Source organism: Mytilus galloprovincialis, chromosome 11 (genome assembly GCF_965363235.1).
Source record: "Mytilus galloprovincialis chromosome 11, xbMytGall1.hap1.1, whole genome shotgun sequence".
NCBI lineage: Eukaryota > Metazoa > Mollusca > Bivalvia > Mytilida > Mytilidae > Mytilus > Mytilus galloprovincialis.
Window position 1 is genome coordinate 21,841,726 of NC_134848.1, and position 14,204 is coordinate 21,855,929.

Below are 14,204 nucleotides of genomic sequence, written 5' to 3' on the forward strand. Positions count from 1 at the left end.
TTCGCTCTTGTTGTTTCAATTGCTCTGTCAAATGCTGCTGCTGAACTGCCTAAATCTGGAATACTATCCTTAAAAGTCTGAAGCTGTTAAAAGATTGATATGGGTATTTTCAATGGAAAATGGTGAAATTAAAGTAGAGGAAAATTACAAAAATAATTATTTTGCCATGTTCATATATAAATCAATATATCAAAAAGAAATATTACAATTAAACTTCAAAATACAGAATAGGACGACTCACGCTGGAGTCATTTTGATTACACCACCTTAGTGCAAGCATGGCTTAGATTTGGGATATTTATACAGTCGGCCTTCAAATTTTCCTGTCTTAATATTAATATTTCTTTTGAAGTTTTATTATAGGATAACATCTATTCTATTACTTACTTTGTAGAGCAATAAATCTTAAACGAAAACCGCTTTTAAAAACCCGAGTTCACATTTAAAACTATGCTTATTTTGTACATTGTTTGTTTTCAATATAATATCTTCAGTATCAATATGATGAAATATAATGATGAACAGTAGTAACTGACACAAAAAAGATATGTACAAAGTATCTGTATGCCAAAATTGTGAAATTTTAAAAACTGTTTGTATATACATGGTACGACAAATATATGTGACGTATACAATTTTCTGACGTCAGACAGGCCAATTAATGAATGTGTTTGTAGATAAATGTTTTTGCGTTCTGTTAAATTGTTCCTTTTAAAATTGTTACACGATGATGACTGCTTTACCAATATTTTGACTATCTTATGTATTATGTCTGTTTAGTTCACGCAGCATTGTAAAAATAACGGAATTTGATGAGACTGTCATCAAAGTGGGAGGGTTAGCGCTATAAAACCAGGTTTAATCCACCATTTTCCACATTTGAAAATGCCTAGCCTGTACCAAGTCAGGAATATGACAGTTCTTGTCCATTCGTTTTTTATGTGTTTCTTTAAATGATTTTGCCATGTGATAATGAACTTTCCGATTAGATTTTCCTCTAAGTTCAGTATTTTTGTGATTTTACTTTTTAATTAATGCGCATGTCTTGTTCACTATATCAACTTACCGACTGTAGATCAAATTCAGTGTTAAACTTGGATGTAACATCTGTAATGAGATATGAAACTCTTCCAAAACTGAAAGAAAATAAATTACATTTTGAGTATCACAAAATTACACATTTGAGCTCGAGCTGCTATCGAATTAACATCTTTGGAAATCTAGATGTCTCTATCATTTTATATTCTAATAAGTTCGATACTGCAAAACTTACTCTGACCAAACCCCATGATGTTATTCTCGTACAACACATTTTTGTTTATCTCCGACAACACATGCTTCTATTTATCGACACATCCTAGCACCTTGGACATGTAGGATACACGAACTGTGGACATCCAAGCACCGTGGACATGTAGGATACACGAACTGTGGACATCCTAGCACCTTGGACATGTCGGATACACGAACTGTGGACATCATAGCACCTTGAACATGTAGAATACACGAACTGTTGACATCCTAGCACCTTGGACATGTAGGATACACGAACTGTGGACATCCTAGCACCTTGGACATGTAGGATACACGAACTGTGGACATCCTAGCACCTTGGACATGTTGGATACAAGAACTGTGGATTCACTTTTATTCGTGTACTTCCAGTTTTCTTTGATATCGTGAGTGATTATTTTAAAGATTTTATATTCTAATGGAAAAATGTGTTATTTACAGGTTAAACTTTGTTGTTTTTACAGAGGGGCAAAAGATACCCAAAGGACAGTCAAACTCATAGATAGAAAACGATTTGGCTAAAAAAGAAAATACCGTTGCAATTGTTTTGAATTTGATGTTTAGAAGATTGTTGTTTTTTTATGTGAGTCTAGTTTTTTTTATATATACATACAGTCAGGGGTTAAGAAATTTTGTTATAGCTCACTAGCCCTGGGCTAATTGGTAGCAGGATTTTACTAGCCCTGTTGGAAGAACTACTAGCCCAACAAAATTGACCTGCTAGCCCGAGTATGCCTTACAAATTCAGAGTTTACTGCAATATACAATGAATTCTATAAACTTAACAATTTTTATCCGTTGTACAGTAGATCTTTGCAAATTGGATACCCAAAACTTATGTCAGCAAAAAAATATGCCATTAGCAGATAATATATTCAATTAATCGATAATTGAATATTCTGTAATAATGAGTTGACCAAATCCCAAGATGGCACAAGTCTTGACCACTGCTATACATGGTTATATAAAAGCGCAGCGAGAGGATTGGAGTGATTTTTATCAGATACATCATCACGTGTAAAAGAATAACCAGCTGGTTGTATGTAATGCTCATATTTGTTTTCAGTTTAACTTTTAAAGTTTTATTTATTTAAAGAAATCAAATGACCTCAAATATCTATATGAATAAATATCACCTTCCAGAGTTTGTGTCTTTTATAATTGTTTTATAAACGAAGTACAGTAATATCCACATATTTAAATTTATTTATTAGGTAAGCTAATTGTGGGCTATAAATAGATAACAAACTGAGCACAGTCTCTAAACTGAAATTGTATTTGTTATAAATTTTAATACTTCAAAAATCGAATTAATTTGAATATAAATGAAGATAATTATGATTGATGAAATATTATTGCATCAAGTTTAAGTTTTCTGAAGACTGTTAATGTTTAGGTCTTGGTTCTGGAGTCTTCACACTGAGACTACTATAAGAGGGTGGTAAAGGGTTATTTTCGTGTAACGTGTTTTTCCATTTTTATTTCACGTGCAGCCGTGTAAAAGGTTCGTTATTCACCGTGTTTCGTGAAATCGGTAAAAAGATCAACGTGCAAGAAATTTTTAATTGTTCGATGAACGTGAAGTGGCAATTTTATTTCGCGTTCTTCCGTGCAGATCCCCCCCCCTTAACGCCCCTCCTATAACAGTAGTCTCAGCTTCACAGTATGTAAACAAAAACAAAATGGCGTCCATAACATGTGCACATGTTATAAATGTATATCTGACAAAAGTCAGTGTTCTGCTGTCAAAAGGGATATACATTTATATTGCAATAAATTATTCAGAAGGAGGTACAATCAGGTTACATTCTATTTCTCTGGTTGCATAATCAATGTACAATATCCCCTGTACATTGTGTACTGACAAATCGATATTGAAAGTACGGGATCCACCCACGAGTTATTTGTTCTATTTTAAAACCTTTACAAAATCAGTTCAAATTCTTGGAATCCCGAATGACGTAGTCGAATCTGATTGGCTAAGATAGAATAGTGATGAGGGGAGTTTCCACTTTCTATTCTGGAAACGCCAAGAATATTTCGTTACTAGTCCGTCGGGCATATTGGGTTACAAGTTTTGGTTGCCCGAGGCCTAAATGCTGTAGTCCCGGACGTCGGGCTAATGGATTTTTTAACCCCTGTAATACATTAGACCGTTTGTTTTCCCTTTTCAATGGTTTTACACTAGTAATTGTTTTGGACCTTTAATAGCTTGGTGTTCGGCATGATCCAATGCTCCGTGTAGAAGACCGTAAATTGACCTATAATGGTTTACTTTTATGAATTGTGGCTTGGATGGCTTGTCCCATTGGCACTTATACCACATATCCCTATATCTATAACCAGACAAATAATAGTACATAAGACACACCACAGAAAACAAAAGACTAAGCAACACGTACCCTACCAAAAACAGGTGCTCCGGAAGGGTAAGCAGAACCTGTTCCACATGTGGAATCAGTTAAATTATTCTTCTTAAAGCTGCATGTCTGATATACAATGTTTTGAAGACTTACAGCAAATATACGAAGTGCAATTAAATGTTCCTATTTCCGTTAAATTATACTTTACGCACTCAAGACGAAGACACTACCAATCAATATTTTTACTCACCGCTTTGTTATCTTATTCCAATTTCCTCTTACAAAATCACACACAAGACGGAGTCATTACCAATGAATAATTTTACTCACGGGTTTGTTATTTCATTCCAATTTCCTCTTACAAAACCCACAATAGACGAAGACATTACCAATGAATATCTTTACTCACCGATTTGTAATTTCGTTCCAATTTCCTCATACAAAACCAACAATAGACGAAGACATTACCAATGAATATTTGTACTCACCGGTTTGTAATTTCATTCGAATTCCCTCTTACAAATCCCACAATAGACGAAGACATAACCAATGAATATTTTAACTCACCGTTCTGTAATTTCTGTCCAATTTCCTCTTACAAAATCCCACAACAGAGATCTACCAATTGGATTTCTTCCAATAAGACGCATGGCATCTATTCCTTCTTGTTTACGGATGTCGTCTGTTAGGGTATATTGTAGGAACCTGTAGAGGTAAGGGTATATTATAGGAACCTATAGAGGTAAGGGTATATTGTAGGAACCTATAGATATAAGGGTATATTGTAGGAACATAAAGATGTATTAAAGTGTATATTGTAGGAACTTATAGAGGTAAGGATATATTGCAGGAACCTATAGGGGTAAGAGTATATTGTAGGAACCTATAGAGATAAACGACGATTAAGGGTGTATTGTAGGATCATATAGAGGAAAGGGTATATTGTCGTAACCTATAGAGGTAAGAGTATATTGTAGTAACCTATATAAGTAAACTAGATTAATGGTATATTGTGGGAACCAATAGAGGTAAACTAGATTAAGGGTATATTGTAGTAACCTAAGGAGGTAAACTAGATTGAGGGTATATTGTAGGAACCTATAGAGGTAAACTAGATTAAGGGTATATTGTAGGAACCTAAAGAGGTAATCTAGATCAAGGGTATATTGTAGGAACATATAGAGGTAAACCATATTAAGGGTATATTGTAGGAACCTAAAGAGGTAAACTAGATTAAAGGTATTTTGTTGGAGCCAAAAGAGGTTCACTAGATTAAGGGTATATTGTAGGAACTTACAGAGGAAAACTAGATTAAGGGTATATTGTAGGAACCTATAGGAGTCTAAATCAAGGTTATATTGTAGGAACCTATAGGAGTCTAAATTAAGGGTATATTGTAGGAACCGATGGAGGTAAACTAGATTAAGGGTATATTGTTGGAGCCTAAAGAGGTAAACGAGATTAAGGGTATATTGTAGGAACCTAAAGAGGTAAACTAGATTAAGGGTATATTGTGGGAACCTATAGAGGTAAACAAGATTAAGAGTATATTCAAGGAACATATAGAGGTAAAATATATCAAAAGTATATTATTGGAACCTATAGAGGTAACATAGATTAAGGGTATATTGTAGGAACCTATAGAGGTACACATAAACTCATTGTAGATACCAGGACTAAATTTAGTATATATGCCAGACGCGCGTTTCGTCTACAAAAGACTCATCAGTGACGCTCGAATCCAAAAAAGTTAAAAAGGCCAAATAAAGTACGAAGTTGAAGAGCATTGAGAACCAAAATTCCTAAAGTGTTGCCAAATACAGCACAGGTAATCTATGCCTGAGGTAGAAAAGACTTAGTATTTCAAAAAATTCAAAAATTGTAAACAGGAAATTTATAAATATAACCATATCAATGACAATTCATGTCAGCACATAGATTTATGGTACATTGTAGGAACCAATAGAGGTAAAAGTGATTAAGGGTATATTGTGGGAACCTATAGAGGTAAACTAGATTAAGGGTATATTGTGGGAACCTATAGGTAAACTAGATTAAAGGTATATAGTAGGAACTTAAAGAGGTAAACTAGATTAAGGGTATATTGTAGGAACCTATAGAGGTTAAATAGATTAAGGGTATATTGTAGGAACTTATAGAGGTAAACTAGATTAGGTGTATATTGAAGGAACATAAAGAGGTAAACTAGATTAAGGGTATATTGTAGGAACCTAAAGAGGAAAACTAGATTAAGGGTATATTGTAGGAACATAAAGAGGTAAACTAGATTAAGGGTATATTGTAGGAACCTATAGAGGTAAACTAGATCAAGGGTATATTGAAGGAACATAAAGAGGTAAACTAGATTAAGGGTATATTGTAGGAACCTATAGAGGTAAACTAGATTAAGTGTATATTGAAGGAACCTAAAGAGGTAAACTAGATTAAGGGTATATTGTAGGAACCTATAGAGGTAAACTAGATTAAGGGTATATTGTAGGAAAAGAGGGACGAAAGATACCAAAGGGACAGTCAAACTCATAAATCTAAAACAAACTGACAACGCCATGGCTAAAAATAAAAAAAGACAAACAGAAAAACAATAGTACACACGACACAACATAGAAAACTAAAGAATAAACAACACGAACCCCACCAAAAACTGGGGGTGATCTCAGGTGCTCCGGAAGGGTAAGCAGATCCTGCTCCACCTGTGGCACCCGTCGTGTTGCTTAAGTGATTACAAATCCGGTAAATAGTCTAATTCGGTAGGTCATATTCATGAAAGGGAAGGGGATTGTAGTTACGACTTAAGGAACATATCCGATATCATTTGTGAAACGGTTATTCCATATAGAGGTAAACGAGATTATGGGTATATTGTGGGAAACTATAGGTAAACTAGATTAAGGGTATATTGTGGGAAAATAAAGAGGTAAACGAGATTAAGGGTATATTGTAGGAACCTAAAGAGGTAAACTAGATTAAGGGTATATTGTAAGAACCTAAAGAGGTAAACTAGATTATGGGTATCTTGTGGGAAAATAAAGAGGTAAACGAGATTAAGGGTATATTGTAGGAACCTAAAGAGGTTAACTTGATTAAGGTATATTGTAGGAACATAAAGAGGTAAACTAGATTCAGGGTATATTGTAGGAACCTATAGAGGTAAACTAGATTAAGGGTATATTGTAGGAACCTATAGTGGTAAACTAGATTAAGAGTATATTGTAGAAACCTAACGAGGTAAACTAGATTAAGGGTATATTGTAGGAACCTATAGGGGTAAACTAGATTAAGGGTATATTGTAGGAACCTAAAGAGGTAAACTAGATTAAGGGTATATTGTACATGTAAGAACCTAAAGAGGTAAACTAGATTAAGGGTATATTGTAGGAACATAAAGAGGTAAACTAGATTAAGGGTATATTGTAGGAACCTATAGTGGTAAACTAGATTAAGAATATATTGTACATGTAGGAACCTAAAGAGGTAAACTAGATTAAGGGTATATTGTGGGAACTTAAAGAGGTAAACTAGATTAAGGGTATATTGTTGGAACCTATAGAGGTAAATTAGATTAAAGGTAGATTGTAGGAACCTATAGAGGTAAACTAGATTCAGGGTAAATTGTAGGATCCTAAAGAGGTAAACTAGATTAAGGGTATATTGTTGGAACATAAAGAGATTAAATAGATTAAGGGTATATTGTGGGAACATAAAGAGGTAAACTAGATTAAGGGTATATTGTAGGAACCTATAGAGGTAAACTACATTAAGGGTATATTGTAGGAACCTATAGAGGTAATCTAGATTAAGGCTATATTGTAGGAACCTAAAGAGGTAAACTAGATTAAGGGTATATTGTACATGTGGGAACCTAAAGAGGTGAACTAGATTAAGGGTATATTGTAGGAACATAAAGAGGTAAACTAGATTAAGGGTATATTGTAGGAACCTATAGAGGTAAACTAGATTCAGGGTAAATTGTAGGATCCTAAAGAGGTAAACTAGATTAAGGGTATATTGTTGGAACATAAAGAGGTAAACTAGATTAAGGGTATATTGTGGGAACATAAAGAGGTAAACTAGATTAAGGGTATATTGTAGGAACCTATAGAGGTAAACTAGATTAAGGGTATATTGTAGGAACCTATAGTGGTAAACTAGATTAAGGGTATATTGTAGAAACCTAACGAGGTAAACTAGATTAAGGGTATATTGTAGGAACCTATAGGGGTAAACTAGATTAAGGGTATATTGTAGGAACATAAAGAGGTAAACTAGATTAAGGGTATATTGTAGGAACCTATAGAGGTAAACTAGATTCAGGGTAAATTGTAGGATCCTAAAGAGGTAAACTAGATTAAGGGTATATTGTTGGAACATAAAGAGGTAAACTAGATTAAGGGTATATTGTGGGAACATAAAGAGGTAAACTAGATTAAGGGTATATTATAGGAACCTATAGAGGTAAACTACATTAAGGGTATATTGTAGGAACCTAAAGAGGTAAACTAGATTAAGGGTTAATTGTAGGAACCTATAGAGGTAAACTACATTAAGGGTATATTGTAGGAACCTAAAGAGGTAAATTAGATTAAGGGTATATTGTAGGAACCTATAGAGGTACACATAAACCTATTGTAGATACCAGGACTAAATTTAGTATATATGCCAGACGCGCGTTTCGTCTACAAAAGACTCATCAGTGACGCTCGAATCCAAAAAAGTTAAAAAGGCCAAATAAAGTACGAAGTTGAAGAGCATTGAGAACTTAAATTCCTAAAGTGTTGCCAAATACAGCACAGGTAATCTATGCCTGAGGTAGAAAAGACTTAGTATTTCAAAAAATTCAAAAATTGTAAACAGGAAATTTATAAATATAACCATATCAATGACAATTCATGTCAGCACATAGATTTATGGTACATTGTAGGAACCAATAGAGGTAAAAGTGATTAAGGGTATATTGTGGGAACCTATAGAGGTAAACTAGATTAAGGGTATATTGTGGGAACCTATAGGTAAACTATATTTAGGGTATATTAAAGGACAATAAAGAGGTAAACTAGATTAAGGGTATATTGTAGGAACCTATAGAGGTAAACTAGATTAAGGGTATATTGTAGGAACCTATAGTGGTAAACTAGATTAAGGGTATATTGTAGGAACCTAACGAGGTAAACTAGATTAAGGGTATATTGTAGGAACCTATAGGGGTAAACTAGATTAAGGTATATTGTAGGAACATAAAGAGGTAAACTAGATTAAGGGTATATTGTAGGAACCTATAGAGGTAAACTAGATTAAGGGTATATTGTAGGAACCTATAGTGGTAAACTAGATTAAGGGTATATTGTAGAAACCTAACGAGGTAAACTAGATTAAGGGTATATTGTAGGAACCTATAGGGGTAAACTAGATTAAGGGTATATTGTAGGAACATAAAGAGGTAAACTAGATTAAGGGTATATTGTAGGAACCTATAGGGGTAAACTAGATTAAGGGTATAATGTAGGAACATAAAGAGGTAAACTAGATTAAGGGTATATTGTAGGAACATAAAGAGGTAAACTAGATCAAGGGCATATTGTAGGAACCTATAGAGGTAAACTAGATTAAGGGTATATTGTAGGAACCTATAGAGGTAAACTAGATTAAGGGTATATTGTAGGAACCTAAAGAGGTAAACTAGATTAAGGGTATATTGTGGGAACATAAAGAGGTATACTAGATCAAGGGTATATTGTAGGAACCTATAGAGGTAAACTAGATTAAGGGTATATTGTGGGAACATAAAGAGGCAAACTAGATTAAGGGTATATTGTGGGAATTTATAGAGGTAAACAAGATTAAGGGTATATTGAAGGAACATAAAGAGGTAAACAAGATTAAGGGTATATTGTAGCACCTATAGAGGTAAACTAGATTAAGGGTATATTGTAGGAATCTATAGAGGTAAACAAGATTAAGAGTATATTGTAGGAACCTATAGAGGTAAAATAGATTGAGGGTATATTATTGGAACCTATAGAGGTAACATAGATTAAGGGTATATTGTAGGAACATAAAGAGGTAAAGTAGATAAAGGGTATATTGTAGGATCGAAAAGATTTTTTTTTTTTTTTGGCGTGTATTTTAATGATTAAATATTCACTAATGCATACCATACTACTAATAATGTTAAATTTGTTATTTACAGGTTACACAATTAACAAAACTGTTAATCCGTCTCGTGGCCTCCTAATCTATATATAAGAGTACGTATTTTTTTAATAATATTTCACATTTAAAAGGGTAATAAAGCAAAATCATACTACACTTTATAAAAGAGTACATATATAATTTATATGAATAGTATATATAAATTTATGAATATATGAATATATAAGTCCCAATTTATAAAAGTAAAGCAAGGTCGTCAACATGCTATCTGATTAAGGATCATCCATAATTGTCAACCATTTTTGTGTGGGGGGAGAAAGTAAAAACAATATTCATTATCCGTACCCTATTTTTTTCAAAGTAAAATTCAAACAGTCAGATTATGTTTCAGTCTATTTTTTAAATGCAAATTTCTATATGAAACTATACTATAAAAGATAGGATCCTTTTTTTATCAAGAATGATTGATTCTTGTCTTGAAATCTGAAAAAGGTTGACGTACGCTTTTTGACGGAGGGTGGGGGTCTGAAAAGTGTATGTTTTGTACACTTTAGAAAAAGGTTTACTAGGTGAATATCGCAATATTAGGAACTCACATTCTAATAGCTTATGCATATACCGGTATTTTGATTGGATGATTTATGAGTACGATAAACGTGTTCAAATATTTATCACCGCAAGGTCAAAGTTAGAAGTTTTTCGCGACTGTACTCCTTAACAAAGTATTATTTATTACAAACCTGCTTAAAACCAAGACTTCTCTACTATAAGATAAGGCATGCAACATTAGTATCCTCTCCGATGCTACATTATGTGTTTTGTATCTGTTATAAGCAAAATCCCACTCTTTCACACCTCCATATTTTATCGCTGTATTGTAAACGCTTCTTCTCGAATCAACATCAATCCTGGAAAAAACATATTCCATAAATACAATGATTCAACCCAAATGTTTTAAAGAATTCGTTCTAAAGTTGAGCTGTAAGTAACTTCACTCTCCAGGTAGATGACCTACACGTACCTGTTATCGGTCTGTATTAAAGTAGTGTCATGCTCTGAGTTTACTTCACTGTTCAGGTAGGTGACCTACACGTACCTATAATCGCCTGTATTAACGTGGTGTCGTGCTGTGAGTTACTTCACTGTCCAGGTAGGTGACCTACACGTACCTGTAATCGGCCTGTATTAAAGTAGTGTCGTGCTGTAAATTACTTCACTGTCCAGGTAGGTGACCTACACGTACCTGTAATCGGTCTGTATTAAAGTGGTGTCGTGCTGTGAGTTGATTCACTGTTCAGGTAGGTGACCTACACGTATCTGTAATCGGTCGGTATTAAAGTAGTGTCGTGCTGTAAGATACTTCAAGTTCACTTTCCATGTACGTAGGTGACATATACGTACCTGTATTCGGTCTGTATTAAAGTGGTGTCGTTGGTTGTACTGTCACGTGTTTGTTTGTTTATTGTTTTAGCACGAATAAGGTCGTTTTAATCCTCGTTTGATTGTTTTAAGTCTTGTCATTTCTCTTAGTTTTGCTCATTGCCGTAGAGTGCCCTATGGTTCCTTATATCCACCGTCATTTGAATTGTTTGGCCCCTCATAGGGGTGTCCAAGTAATTACATAATCACAAGTTGTTACCAAATTTAATCACATCCTCATTAACTATCATTTTAAACATGATAATCAAATAACCACTTCAAAATCAGCCATGTGATCACATAGATAAAACCATGAGGAGGCTCAATTCTGTTAGACAGTTGTCTCATTGGCAATCATTCCACATCTCTGTTTTTGTTTTTTATTGAAGTTTGTACGGTAACCTATAGCTGCTAAAATTAACGTCATTTTGTCTCTGGCGGAGAGCTGTCTCATTGACAGTCATATCTTCTCATATTCTTATTCAAATACATTCTTTACTTTTCCTGTTCTCACCGTAAGAAAGAATGATATTCGTTTGATTTGCTGACCCTCTACTGTTTCTGTTATTAACTTACGGATTATTAGGACCAGTCGCCTGCATCAGATTTTGAAACGAGCTGACGGCAATATTTATACAATTTGTGTCACCATAAGCACAGGCTCCTTCTACAACCAAACTTCTCAACAATCTACAGTATATTAACATTATCTTCTGATTAAATTAAAACAGCAAACATACTATTGAGTTTTAGATTCTTTTTGTAATGCAATTCGTTTATGGTTATTTTCATTGGACATTGACAAAATATTTTGAAGAGTTAAGTCTTCATGTTCAACCAGTTCGTAACTAAGAATGCTATACCTTTTGGAATCCGATTTTTGGGGGCAATGTAATTTTAAAAAACTCAAGAAAATTACATTTTGAGCCTCAAAATCTTCTACTCAATATTGATATCATTCAGAAGGGTAATACTAGTATATTTACGTCTAATATTTATCATTGACATCCTGAGTACACATCTGACGTCACATTGTTTATAAGCTAAAGACGATGTAACAGTTTCGCGGACTTTCTTGCAATGTGAGTTAAATGTTTATCCTATTTAACAGAAATAAGTTCGCGTTAATAATCTAAATGATTTGTTTGAAAATACAAAAAAATCAAAATACAATATATATCATTTAAAAATATGGATATTTATCAACATTAATGAATATGTAACTTCTGGAATGTGCTGGAAGATTAAATTTACATTTGTTACACTTCAATTTGAGTATTGAGTCCGATCTATATTTGCATATATAGTCTTAAACAAAAGATACATAGAATGATATATTGTCCGTTCTTAAAGGGACACTAGCTACAAGATATAGTTTTTTTGTTCAATCATTAATGAAAGTGAAATACTGAAATAATAATTCGCTTTTAGCAGCTAAAATGGTTCAGTTTTGTCAAATTAAGCTAATAAACATTGATAATGAATTATTCACTTGCAAGTGAATAACTTGTCTTCATTAAATCCGTATTCATGTGAACCTCACTTTAACCGCGTAGAAAGAGACAGAATAAAGCATGCATTGTCCATGTTGTCCGTGTATCGGTGTTTAAAGGACAAAGATGTCAACATTGAAAGTGAAACAAAGGTAAATAATTTGATTGACTGATTCGATCCACAAAAAAATATTCTTGTAAAGGTAAAAACGACGATTCGTCGTTTTTACCTGTCGATAAACATAATTTTTTAATCTATAATACAAAATTTAATAAATTTTGTATTAAGCAATTAGTGCGATTGGATTTTTATAGGTCTGTTAAACAACCCTATAAAAATCCAATTGCACTTAAGTTGCTTAATCTATTTATATCTATGTTTATGTTGACATCGCTTATATGGTCATAGAAGGTCAACTCGATAGTTAATTAGATGGTGTCTTGGCTAAAATTCACACGAAACGAAGCTACATCTTATTGAGACCATGTCTTGTAAATTATTCATTTTATACTTTTGATAGTTTAAAAAAATGTGTGACATTGTTAAAAATAAAATATGAGACTTTGAGTCAAATCGGTGAACATGAATTTGAGATAGTGCCCCTTTAAGTGGAGAAATATATTTGAGTGTCTTTCTTCGCAGAATATTCTTTTTGCGCTGAACTGACCTAAGTTGTCAATTGGTCCGAGACCACAATTATTTCGTAGTGCATTTCTTTTAGACAATAAATGCAAATTAAAAAATCCCACTTGCCCTTTCTCAATAATGTTTTTACAGTGTGTTGTGCTACTTTTGGGACACATTATATCAAAATTATAGAAAACTTCATCGGCTCTAACTCATAATATGGACAATTTTATGTTGAGGGGGTCTTGAAATCAATCTTTCAACAACTTCCAAAGTATTTTAACCTTCTTCAACTGGACCAAATCACTACATGAACTTTACTTTAAAATTCATAACCCACATTTTTAAAGAGTGTCATTTCATCCCTTGACTTGCTATTTGTGGCATAAAACATGGAGAAATACATTTCGAAGGGGTACAAACAAATATAAAAGTTAGGGATCAATTGTCAATCAACAAATGCATATAATCAGTATCAGAACCCTGGTTAGTATTTACCGTTAGTCAGAGTTACATTTTTTTTAAAATCTTTGATATAACGTTTTCATAACCACTCACTTTTATAAAAGAGAAGCAAAACATACCAAAGAAACATTTAAAGTTGAAAAAACTGACAATGCCAGGACTAAAAAAGAAGTGTACAGAAAACTCAACATAAAACACTGAAGGATGAGCATCACAAACCCCACCAAAAAAATGGGATGATTGTAGGTGCACCGTGTTTGAATTAAGAGATGTAAAAATTGTTTCTTACGTTTCCAAATGTCCAGATCCAGTATGGTTGTAACCGAGCCTATCCAATGGTATTGAAAATGTTTTTTTCATGAATGCCTGTATAAT

General features: G+C 33.4%; 1 long non-coding RNA gene across 1 annotated transcript; it reads right to left on the minus strand.

Annotated features, from left to right (window-relative positions):
- Nucleotides 1-4,234: 4,234 nt before the first annotated feature.
- Nucleotides 4,235-11,933, minus strand: LOC143051871 (uncharacterized). The gene is made up of 3 exons (XR_012970932.1): nt 11,820-11,933; nt 10,565-10,732; nt 4,235-4,361 (listed from the first exon to the last, which is right to left on the minus strand). It is a non-coding gene; the product is annotated as an uncharacterized LOC143051871 (long non-coding RNA).
- Nucleotides 11,934-14,204: the final 2,271 nt, after the last annotated feature.